Source organism: Lactuca sativa, chromosome 3, assembly GCF_002870075.4.
Source record: "Lactuca sativa cultivar Salinas chromosome 3, Lsat_Salinas_v11, whole genome shotgun sequence".
NCBI classification, from domain to species: Eukaryota; Viridiplantae; Streptophyta; class Magnoliopsida; order Asterales; family Asteraceae; genus Lactuca; species Lactuca sativa.
This window is the reverse complement of record NC_056625.2, coordinates 219,903,772-219,915,988: the sequence shown is the minus strand read 5'-3', so window position 1 is coordinate 219,915,988 and position 12,217 is coordinate 219,903,772.

The window sequence follows — 12,217 nt, the reverse complement described above, 5'->3', positions numbered from 1 at the left end:
ACCCCTTAGCAGTAATGTCCGTCCCGATGAAAATCCTAGATTAGGTCCCTTGAGATAGATGTTGTTTTAGGGACGTAAAGTGTGGATAACGGGAATGGGTAATCGGGTTATCGTTGGTTGGTGAAATTAAATATAATTTATTTATTGTGGGTTGAAAACCCTATATGCTCACCAGGCTCCCAAGCCTGACCCACTCAGTTTTATTAGTATTACAGGAAGTGGCGCAAGGGCATAAGATGGATGAATCATCGAGTTGTTTTGTTTACAAGTTTGTATATGTATATATTTGTTGAATGACTTGTAATGTTATCGTTTATGCTTTATGTTCTATATCGGAACATGACATCCTGAGTTTTGATTATATAATGAAAATGCATCTCTTGATGAAATGCTTTGATAAATATTATTTTATCATATTTTGTTTTGGGAACAAATTCCGCAACTCTTTTAAATCAAAAGGATTTACTCTGAAATTATTTTAAAAAGCATAAATGAAATCGGTCTTTTCTGGCCGTGATTTTGGGGATGTCACACCATTCAATTGTGGTGTCCTAGGAGGTGTCAATTGTGAGACAATCCCACATTCCTTAAGATAGTCGAGGAACTCTATACTAAGATACTCACCACCTCGATCGGATCGAAGCATCTTAATGTTCCTGCCCAATTGATTCTCGACTTCTTGTTTAAACTATTTAAACCTTTCAAAAGTCTCTGACTTATGCTTGACTAAGTAGACATAACCATATCTACTATAATCATTTGTAAAAGTCACATAATAACGATTAGCATTCCTTGTGTTAGTTTTGAAGGGTCCACACACATCTGTGTGCACTAGATCCAACAACCTTCACCCCTTGCACAAGAACCAGTAAAGGGTGACTTTGTCATTTTTCCAACTAAGCATGATTCACAACTATCATCTGACTTTAGGTCAAATGACTCCAAGACTCCTTCCTTTTGGAGTTGGCCTATGCGTTTCTTGCTTACATGTCCAAGACGACAATGCCATAATGATGCTTTATCCAAGTTATTATTATTAGAAGAATCAATACACAACAAACTATTTCCTAGCTTATCTACAGCAGACACAACTTCATACACACCATCACAAGGTAATGCTTTAAAATAAAGAACATTATTAAAGAAAGCATTTATTCCACCAACTTTATTATCAAAAGAAAAGGTAAACCCTTGTTTGTACAAAGCATGAAAGGAAATAATATCTCTTGCCATTTCAGACAAGTAACAACATGTATTCAAATCTAATGTAAACCCACTACTTAGCAACAAAGAATAAACTCCAACCTTGGTGACAGGTGAAGCTTTCCTATTCGCCATGATCAAGTTTATCTTTCCATCCTCCACATTCTCACTTCTTCTTAGTCCCTGCAAATAAGAACATATGTGAATTCCACAACTTGTATTAAGGACCCAAGAATTAGAACAGGGTGAGTTATTAGACAATATTATGTAAATACCTGCATGGGTGGGTTTTACTTTCCCATCCTTAATATCTTGCTGGTACTTTGGGACGTTCCACTTCCAATGCCACTTTTCATTGAAATAAAAGCATTCAACCCCTTTTGGGTCAGGAGAAGGAGTGACAAAACCTTTCTTGGTTCCACTTGAAGAGGAGCCATCACGGGTCTTACCCCTGGTACCCTTCAAAGGGTTCTTCCTCTTTTTCCCGATTGCCAGGACAGGGGCAGAGTTTGGAGTAGGAGTAGGAGTGGTAACAACCAACTTACCTTTAATACCAGTTTCAATGGTCTTTAGGAATCCTTGAAGCTTACTGAGGGTAACTTCCTCCTTGTTCATGTTGTATGTCATATGGAATTGATCATAACATGAAGGTAAGTAGTGCAAAATGATGTCTATTGCTAACTCCTCAGGGAAGTTCACATTTAGCATCAGCAAATGGTCCACATACCTTTGCATTTTCTGCATGTGGCCCGTGATGGGTTCACCATCCTTCATCCGGGTTGTTATCATGGAGGAGATGATTTCATATCGCTCCTGATGAGCACTCTCATGGTAGCGGTCCATCAAATCCTAGTGCATCTCAAAAAGGATAGTAGTCCTCATCGGAATTTTGGAGCTCGGCTGTCATAGTGACCAACATGATGCATGCCACCTTGGAAGCATCTTTTTCATGCACCTAATATTCAGCGATCTCCTCAGGAGAAGCAGTCGGCTCGAGTTCTTTAAGCTCCTTGTCGAGGACATATTCTTTGTCCTCATACCAAGTGACCATCCTGATGTTCCTGATCTAATCCATAAAGTTGGATCCATCAAAAATGACTCTCCCACAAAGATTCATGAGAGAGAAGGAGCCGGTAGGGTTTGAGCCAGAAGCAACATTGTTGGTTGACATCTGAAAAGGAAGAAAAACAAGTTTAGATTAAATATAAAGATAGTCCTTAATAAAACACCCAAATGTAATATGAAGGCTTGGACCCAATCACAATATATTATAACTTAGAAGAGGGATGTCGTAATCTAAACTATAACATATTTGAAAGGTAGGTGACTGACGATTCACCAATTTCCACCGTGAAAAATGAAATATAAATTATTAGGTTTTTAGAAACTCCTAGATTCTTTTGAGATTCATTGAACTTTTCAATGGCATGTTTCAATCTCGACTGTGTGCTTCAGGTTTTGTGACTGTGATGCCGAGGATCACAAAACATGGTGTGAAATAACCATGCAAACTACTTGGTACCCTTAATGTTTTTTACTCAATCGATGTGCCGGTTAATCAAGGTGCAAAGTGTAATTTCATGCGTAAGCACCGTATTCACATTTTTCTAAAGTAACTAAGATTTGGAATTTATAAAAACATTTAGTTACTTTATTATCATTATACTTTTAATGAGGATTTAAAGTCATTGTCCTACCAGTTTGAGTAACGACCCTCCACTAGTCAAGGAAGCGGCGGGTGAGAGTGGACACCCATTAAGCTGCCATTTTATAGGTAACAACCTTATACCCCACCTTATAGACCAGCTTCGTGAATGAGGTCTACTAACGGTAAAACGACTTGATCTTATACATACACACACACACACACACACACATATATATATATATATATATATATATATATATATATATATATATATATATATATATATATATATATATATTATTAACTTATAATACTATATAGTATAAGGGTTGAATTTTAACTTTTAAAATTCTAGGGGTTGGAACTAAAGTTTACTAGATGACTTTACATGTTCCAAAACTTAAGGGCAAGTTTTGCAACTTTACAAAACTTTTCAATTCATAACTTATGAGTTAAATGGTTCATTAAAATGAGTGACTTTTTAGTTTATGTAACCTATGTGATTAATAATGAACTTTAAAAGAACACTTTTGGTAATCCATAACTTGAGGAGAAATTATGGTTTCCATTATAACACATAATGATCATGAATTAAGCATTAAACAAGTAATTCCTATGATATATAAAGAACTAATAAGAGCATGAATATTCATATCAAAATTTCAAGAACATATGACCACATATAAACGTGGAATTTTGATATTAGCCATTGTAAATGGATTAGAACAACCATTACACCATCTAAAACAAGTTTTATAACACCAAAACAATTTAGGGTAATGTTTCTAATCCATTTCCAGCAGCAAAAATCGAAAATCTGCACTCTGCCTGGCCAACTCTGTAGCACCTGCTTCTTGGTACGTATTCTTTTATTAATTCTTTAAAATATTTTGGCCTTGGACTCGGCGAGTTGAAGGACCAACTCGTCGAGTAGAAGTGGGATGAGAGGCGGGGTTTAAGTAGGGGACTCGACGAGTCGGGTCCTGGACTCGGCGACTAGGCCCTGTCTGGACAAAAACCCTAATCTGAGGGTTTGCAACCTATTTAAACACCTAAACTCGGCCTCCTTCGTCCCATTTGCTCCCATAATAACCCCATAACAAACCCTAGTCGTTATTGAAGCAATCTAAGGCATTTGGAGTGATTTTGGTGCTTTTGTGATCCAAGGAAGGAAGGAAAAGCTTGAAGGATCAAGAAGAGGCTAGAGGGATCCGATTTTGAGCATCATTTGCAGTCTACAGAAGGTATAAAGTCTATACCTTCTCTGTTCTTTTGATAGATCCCATTTTATGGAGTTTTAGGGCTTTTCTAGGCCATTTTGGTCAACAACCATGATTGCAAGCATGGTTAGGGGTTGATGTTTCAGATCTAGGTCCTTAGAGGGGTTACAAGACAGAAAGGAGTGGCTTTTGCACTCAAAGAAGGCCCCATGCATTGTAAGAGCTTGTTTTAGGACCTTTTGAGCTCAAAGTCCCTTGCAAGCATGTAAAGGTTGTAACTTTACGTGCTAGATCGATTATAGATGTAACTCCCCAATTTTCAGGTAATAATTTAAATAAAACATTTTTGGGTTTTGGCCTTACTCAACGAGTTGGTTTTCCTACTCGTCGAGTAGCAGCGGGTCGGATCGCGAATTAAGTGGCCTACTCAGAGAGTCCTTTGTTGGACCCGGCGAGTAGGAGCTGGAGAGTGAAACCCTAAGTTCCGGGGTTTGCACCTCTATTTGAAGAAGCTCAAGCCTCTCTCAGTTCTTTTGCAGCCCCTTTTTCATCTCTATCTTGTGTGTGTGTTCACCCTTTGTGTGTTGAATTTTGAGAGAGGATTTTTGTGGAAAAGTTTGGAGAATCAAGTGATTTTGGCAAGGAGCTGGGAAGAGATCCAATTTCTTCTTCTGTGGACATCTCTTGGGGAGGTAATTGACTATTTCCCTCAGTTATTTCAGTTAGACCTCATCTTTGAATGAGTTTTAGGGTTTTTGAAAGGGGATCAAGTTGGTACGGCAATCTATGGGCTAGATCCGAAGTTGTAACTTCAGATCTGGACCCCCTTTAGACTATTTGAGCATATAGTTCCAGCTTTAGTCAAGTGTAAGGTCCCCTTGGTCCATCAGCACCCATTAAGGGGTTAGTTTTGGCATTTGGAGCCTTTAAGGCAATGCATGCAGGTAAAGTTTGAAACTTTACGTGATAAGTAGGCTTGAGGAAGCTAGATCTACAATTTGGGACCTTGCCATGGCTTATAGACGCCTGCATGTTAAGTGGACTGAAGGAACTCGGCTAGTCGCAAAGCCGACTCGGCGAGTCATATGAAGATATGCATTGGACCCGGCGAGTTGGATGAACAACTCGGCGAGTCGGTGGAAGGAAGCTATGAACTCGACGAGTTGGTTGAACAACTCGGCGAGTTAGATGAAGTTGGTCATGAAACTCGACGAGTTGAAGAACAACTCAGCGAGTTGTATGAGTTTTAGCCAAGGACATGTTTGCATGTATACCCGTCGAGTTTCAAGGAGGAAACTCGACGGGTGGCCTTGAGACCTGATCAGGATTCAAAGGAACTCAACGAGTCACCCCGATAACTCGGCGAGTTGGTGTGTGCTTCAAAGACTCGGTGAACCGCCGAGTGTACTCGGTGAACCGCCGAGTGTACTCGGCGAGTTGAGGTCAACATGAACTGTTGACCTTGACCAAGGACTTTGACCTTGATCAGGGATTGACTAGTAGGTTATGGGGTGTCTCATAAGAGTAAGAACTTATGAGTATATTGTGCTATGGTTATAGGTGGTGGAGCCGGTGTCAAGTGATCCGATAGTTGGAGTTCGCATTTCTAATGATTTCTACGAGGTGAGTTATCCTCACTATATCGATAGGGTCTACGGCACCAAGGCCGGCCCTTTATGGTTTACATCCTGGGTTAGGATGGTTGTCTTGTTATTTCCATGTTAGATTTCATCCTTGTTTAGGATGGGTGTTATGTTATTGCTCTGCTAGAATTTACCCTGCTTAGGATGGTTGTTATACTAGAGATCTGTAATTACAGTATGCTGTATAAGATTCTGATCTGTTGGATTAGAATCAGGTTAGATAGTATGTTATGCTTATATGTCCTGTGAGGATTGGTATGTTAGTGACCTGTTAGGTCGATACTCTAGCTATGAGTGAAACTCTATGATTGATGGTCAATGAGATAGATATGTTTGCTATGTGTACATGCTAGTATATGATAATATGTGTACATGGTTAGTTACTTCTGGGTTGGGTTGAGGCGGTCCTGCTTTGTGCTGAAGGCCAACACACCTTCTGAGCGGTCCGGGGAGACTGTAGGCCCACGCGGCGGACCAGTCATGCCGAAAGCTCGGGATACTTTTCAGATAGACTGTAGGCCCAGTAGGGCAGACCAGTCCGGCCGATGGCCCTGTATTTATGTTGTTTGATTGTTCGTATGGCTATGGTTTCTACCAGTGTGGTACTGGTATTTTGGGGGTAGCTCACTAAGCCCTTGGGCTTATAGTTTTCAGTTTATTGTTTCACGTACTTCAGGAGAGCGAGGTAAGGCGAAGGCGTGAACGTACTGCTCCTCATCCTCATGATCTATTTTGGGACACTCTGATGATAAATGAATTGGAAATGTTTTGTATAAACAAATACTATTTGACTCTTTTGTTAGTATTAAAAATTTCAAATTTGGCGAAAATTTATGGTTGTTACAAGTTGGTATCAGAGCCTTGGTTTGAGCGAATGGAGAACACTCGTGTGAATCCAGTCTCAAACCGAGGAGATTTTTGGGAAATAATTCTGAAAAATGGTTTTCAAAATAAAGGATGGAGGATGCAGAAGGTACAATCAGCCGGAGCCTGTAAGTAAGCCCCAAGATACGATATAGTTATTTGACATTCAGATATGATTAGAACAGCATGCTAGTGCTAGGCTAGGTATTTCAGGAATCGCATGATAGATTAGCCTAATTGTATGATACCTATTAGCCTAGGGTTCCTTGTATATGGGATTGACATCATAACTGTAGATGTTTAGTGTATGCACCACGATTGTGGATAGTCAAGATCTTATATGCGAGTGGTGCGGAAATGCATAATTAGTTACTATTTAGGCGATGTCTTCTGTTGGTGCGGGATGAGCGTAGATTATGTTAAATACAGTTTAGGGCATTGTGGTGATACTTGGCACAAATATGGGTAGGTGTGGAAGGTACTAGGGGCCCATACTACTGAAAGCCCAGGACCCATACGCATATCAATGAAGTCACAACCCCTAGGGTTTGAGGGTAATTGGTCTTCCGTCATTATATGATCTGTCTGAGACATTGAGTCTGTTTGCAGTATGGTGGTGACGAGACGTGTTGCTTCGGGATCCGAATCAGGATCGAGATCAAGATCAAGGTCGGGAGATGGAGGATTGGAGGTGCCGGTGGCACCTGAGCCTGTGGTTCAGATAGGGACTGAGGAGTTGGATGCCCGGATTCGGGAGATCATGCACGATGAGATTGATGCAGCGTTCCGACCGCGGTTGCCAGAGATGTTTGGTTCGATTAAGACAGCGATGGCCGAGTATTTTGATGAGCGGTATGCTGCCCTAGCAGAGACTGTTGCCGCTGCAGCCACTTCGGCTGTAACAGCTGTAGGGGTTGGAGGAGGAGGAGTTGGTGGGGCTTTCCAATACTAAGCCCCTGACATTTGATGGTACACAGGATGCTATTCGGGCTATGAGGTGGTTATCTGACGTGGAGTGGTGTTTCTTCACGTGTTCGTGTCCTGCTGACCAGAAGGTCAGGTGTGCCCTGAACCTGCTGAGGCTTGGGGCGAAGGACTAGTGGAGGCTGACTACTGGGTTGTATACTGATGATCAGAGGGCTGCTATTACCTGGGAGCAGTTCCGGGATATGTTTCGCACCCGCTACGTTCCGTGCGTGGAATGGGAGCGACTTGCTCAGGAGTTTTTGACCTTGAGACAGGATAGAGAGTCTGTGATGGAGATTACCCGTATGTTCACGGTGAGGGCTATGTTTTGCCCAAATTTCATTCAGAGCAGTCTCAGATGACTCGTTATCTGAGTATGCTCAAAAAGGATATTCGACAGTTTGTGTCTACTCAGCGATGTGATACCCTCCTGGACCTACAAGAAGCCGCACGGCGGCGTGAGTTGGAGATAGAGCTGCAGGTGAAGGAGCAGCGTCAGGCACCGGCACAGTCTCAGCCGGCACCTAAGCGGTCTAAAACCGCTGATACACGGTCCAGGGGTCATCAAAGTTGCACTTGTGGAAAGTGTAGCAAGGCTCATTCGGGGGTTTGTCGAGCAGGAGGTGGGTGCCACCGGTGTGGCAAGGAAGGGCACTATGTCAGGGACTGTCGTCAGTCCACCCCTCCAGCAAATATGAGGATTTATTTCCATTGTCATCAGGTTGGTCATGTGAAGACCAACTATCCGCAGCTTGCTACCAAGCCGGCGTAGGGTTCCGCACCAGCTACTGTGAGGATTGGAGATGGGAGGCCAGTCAAGATGGAGCCTCCGAAGGCTCAGGGTCGTGCCTTCCAGCTCACGGCCGAGGAGGCTAAGGCAGCACCGGATGTGGTTGCTGGTATGATTCAATTCTCTATCTCATTTATTGTATTTGTGCTATGCTTATTGGATGTACCTATGATCAGGTATGTTTATAGTAAATTCCTTGTCTGCTTTGGTTTTATTTGACTCAGGGGCGAGTCGTTCATTCGTATCTCAGACCTTCTCTAGAGGGTTCAGTGTGCTGATAGATGATCTTGAGTGCCCGTTGCGAGTTTCGATCGCCAACGAGCACGGGATTTCCACTACTTTGGTCTACCAAGGATGCAAGTTGGAGATTTTCGAAGTGCCTTTCCCGATATGTTTGATTCCTATTCCCATGAGGGATGTATACGTTATTGTGGGGATGGATTGGCTTAGCAGATTTGGCGCCATGATCGACTGTGAGGGTCAGCGGGTAGTGGTTTGAACCCCAAGTGGGGGAGAACTGGTGGTATATGGTGAGGTCACCAGGCCGGGATCAGGGTTCTATTCGGCGGCCAGGGATCGACAGTATATTCAGCACGTGTGTGACGGTTATTTGGCGTATGTGGTAGATACACGAGTTAGAGAGCAGCTCTCTGTATCAGAGGTCCCGGTGGTTAAAGAGTTTGCGGATGTATTTCCGTAGGAGTTACCCGGAGTGCCTCCGGTGAGGCAGGTTGAGTTTAGGATTGATCTAGTGCCAGGTGCGGCCCCTATCGCCAAGGCGTCGTACCATTTGGCACTGCCAGAAATGCAGGAGCTGTCATCTCAGTTGCAGGAACTGCTGGGTAAGCAGTTTATTCGTCCGAGTAGCTCACCCTGGGGAGCACCGATCCTCTTCATCAGGAAGAAGGATGGTTTGCACAGGATGTGCATTGACTATAGGGAGTTGAATAAGTTAACGGTAAAGAACCGTTATCCGCTCCTGAGGATAGATGATCTCTTCGGCCAGCTACAGGGTGCATCTTGGTTTTCCAAGATTGATTTGAGATCAGGTTACCACCAGATCAGGGTGAGGGAGGAAGATGTGGAGAAGACCCCGTTCCGAACTCGTTATGGTCATTACGAGTTAGTGGTGATGCCGTTTGGACTCACCAACGCGCCAGTAGTGTTCATGGATCTGATGAACCGAGTCTGCAGTACGATGCTCGATCGCTCGGTCATTGTGTTTATAAATGATATCTTGGTGTTTTCCAAGATCCGAGAGCAACATGAGGAGTACCTCAGGGAGCTGTTAGAGGTGCTACGATGAGAACGGCTTTATGCCAAGTTCTCGAAGTGTGAGTTCTGGTTGCGGGAGGTTCAGTTCCTTGGACATCTCGTTAACCAGGATGGAATTTTTGTCGATCCGGCCAAGGTGGAGGCGGTCATGCAGTGGGAGGCTCTGAGATCTCCCTTAGACATCAGGAGTTTTCTGGGCTTAGCAGGGTATTATCGGAGATTAATTTGTGATTTCTCCAAAATTGTTGTACCCCTCACTCGTATAACGAGAAAGGGAGTGGACTTCCGATGGGGCCAGGAGCAGCAGAGGGCATTTGAGACCCTCCGGCAGCGGTTATGCGAGGCGCCGGTGTTGACACTCCCCGATGGAGTGGAGGATTTCATAGTATATTGTGATGCGTCCATCGCAGGTTTAGGGACAGTCCTCATGCAGAGGGGACGAGTGATAGCTTATGCATCACGACAGTTGAATCTGCATGAGACGAGATACCCCACACACGATCTTGAGTTGGGGGCGGTGGTCTTCGCTCTCAAGATTTGGGGGCACTATCTGTACGGGGTCCGTTGTACCATATACACGGATCACAAGAGTTTGAGGCATATTATGGATCAGCCGAACCTGAATATGAGGCAGCGCAGGTAGCTGGATGTAGTCAAGGACTATGATTGTGAGATCCTTTACCATCCGGGTAAAGCGAATGTGTTCGTGGACGCTCTGAGCCGCAAGTCAGTTGGGCCTTCTACCCCAGCCAGGTGTACGAGGATAGCGGTGGATTCCCCGCTGGTGGGTTTGGTCAGAGATGCTCACATCGAGGGTATGAAACCAGAGAACAGGAAATTGGAAAGGATTAAGGGCGAAAGTGCCCGGTTTGTTCAGGATAGCCGCGGGCTACTGACCCAATATGGTCGGGTTTTGGTTCCGATGACCGGAGGTATTAGACAGACAGTGATGGAGGAGGCTCATAAGTTTCGTTTTTCTATTCACCCGGGGGCCACCAAGATGTACCGAGATTTGAGTTTGGGTTATTGGTGGCCTAGTATGAAGCGAGATATTGCTTGGTACATTGAGAGGTGCTTGACCTACAGAACGGTCAAGGCCGAGCACCAGAGGCAACATGGTAAGTTGCAGCCCCTGGAGATACCCATGTGGAAATGGGAACGGATTACGATGGATTTCATCACGAAGTTGCTGAAGACAGCAAAGGGATTCGACGCTATATGGGTCATCGTGGATCGATTGACCAAGAGTGCCCATTTCCTAGCTATTCGGGAGAGTTCGTCGGCGGAGAAGTTAGCCGACCTATACGTCCGTGAGATCATCTCTCGCCATGGGGTTCCAATTTCCATAGTTTCCGATCGGGATGTCCGATTTACTTCCCGTTTTTTGCATAAGTTCCATGAGGAACTAGGTACGAGACTGCATTTCAGTATAGCGTTCCATCCGTAGACTGATGGGCAGAGTGAGCGAACCATTCAGACCCTCGAAGATATGCTGAGGGCGTACGTCATCGATATCAGTGGGAGTTGGGATTCCCACCTACCGCTTATGGAGTTTGCCTACAACAACAGCTATCATTCCAGTATTGGTGCCTCGCCTTTCGAGTTGTTGTATGGGCGGAAGCGTAGGACCCCAGTCTGTTGGGGCGAGGCTGGGCACAGGGTGATGGGTCCGACAGAGGTAGTTCTGCAAACTACCAAGATGATACAGCAGATTAGACAGCGACTGCAGACCGCTCAGAGCCGGCAAAAAAGTTATGATGACCGGCGCCGATCTGAGCTGGAATTTCAGGTGGGTGACATGGTTCTCCTGAAGGTCTCACCCTGGAAGGGTGTGATCCGTTTCAGGGAGAGGGTAAAATTGGGTCCCCGATTCATTGGGCCGTTCAGGATTGTTGCCAGGGTTGGCAAGGTTACTTATAGGCTAGAGCTTCCGGAGGAACTTAGCCGGATCCACAACACATTTCATGTTTTGAAATTGCAAAAGTGCGTCATGGACCAGGAGGCAGTGGTGTCGTTGGACGATATCCAGGTCGACGAATGTTTGAACTATGTGGAAAGGCCTATGGCGATTTTGGAAAGAAAAAAGAAGATTCTGCGGAACAAGGAAATACCTTTGGTAAAGGTACAATGGGAACATCATAAGGGATCCGAGTGGACGTGGGAGCCGGAGGCAGAGATGCGCGAGCATTATCCGGTGCTGTTTATCCCAGCGGACTTCGAGGACGAAGTCCAGTTCGAGTGGGGGATATTTGTAACGCCCCGATTTTCATGTAATAATTTAAATAAAACATTTTTGGGTTTTGGCCTTACTCAACGAGTTGGTTTTCCTACTCGTCGAGTAGCAGCGGGTGGATTGCGAATTAAGTGGCATACTCGGCGAGTAAGAGCTAGAGAGTGAAACCCTAAGTTTCGGGGTTCGCACCCCTATTTAAAGAAGCTCAAGCCTCTCTTAGTTCTTTTACAGCCCCATTTGCATCTCTATCTTGTGTGTGTGCGCGCCCTTTGTGTGTTGAAGTTTGAGAGAGGCTTTTTGGTGGAAAATTTTGGTGAATCAAGTGATTTTGGCAAGGAGCTGGGAAGAGATCCGATTTCTTCTTTTGCGGACATC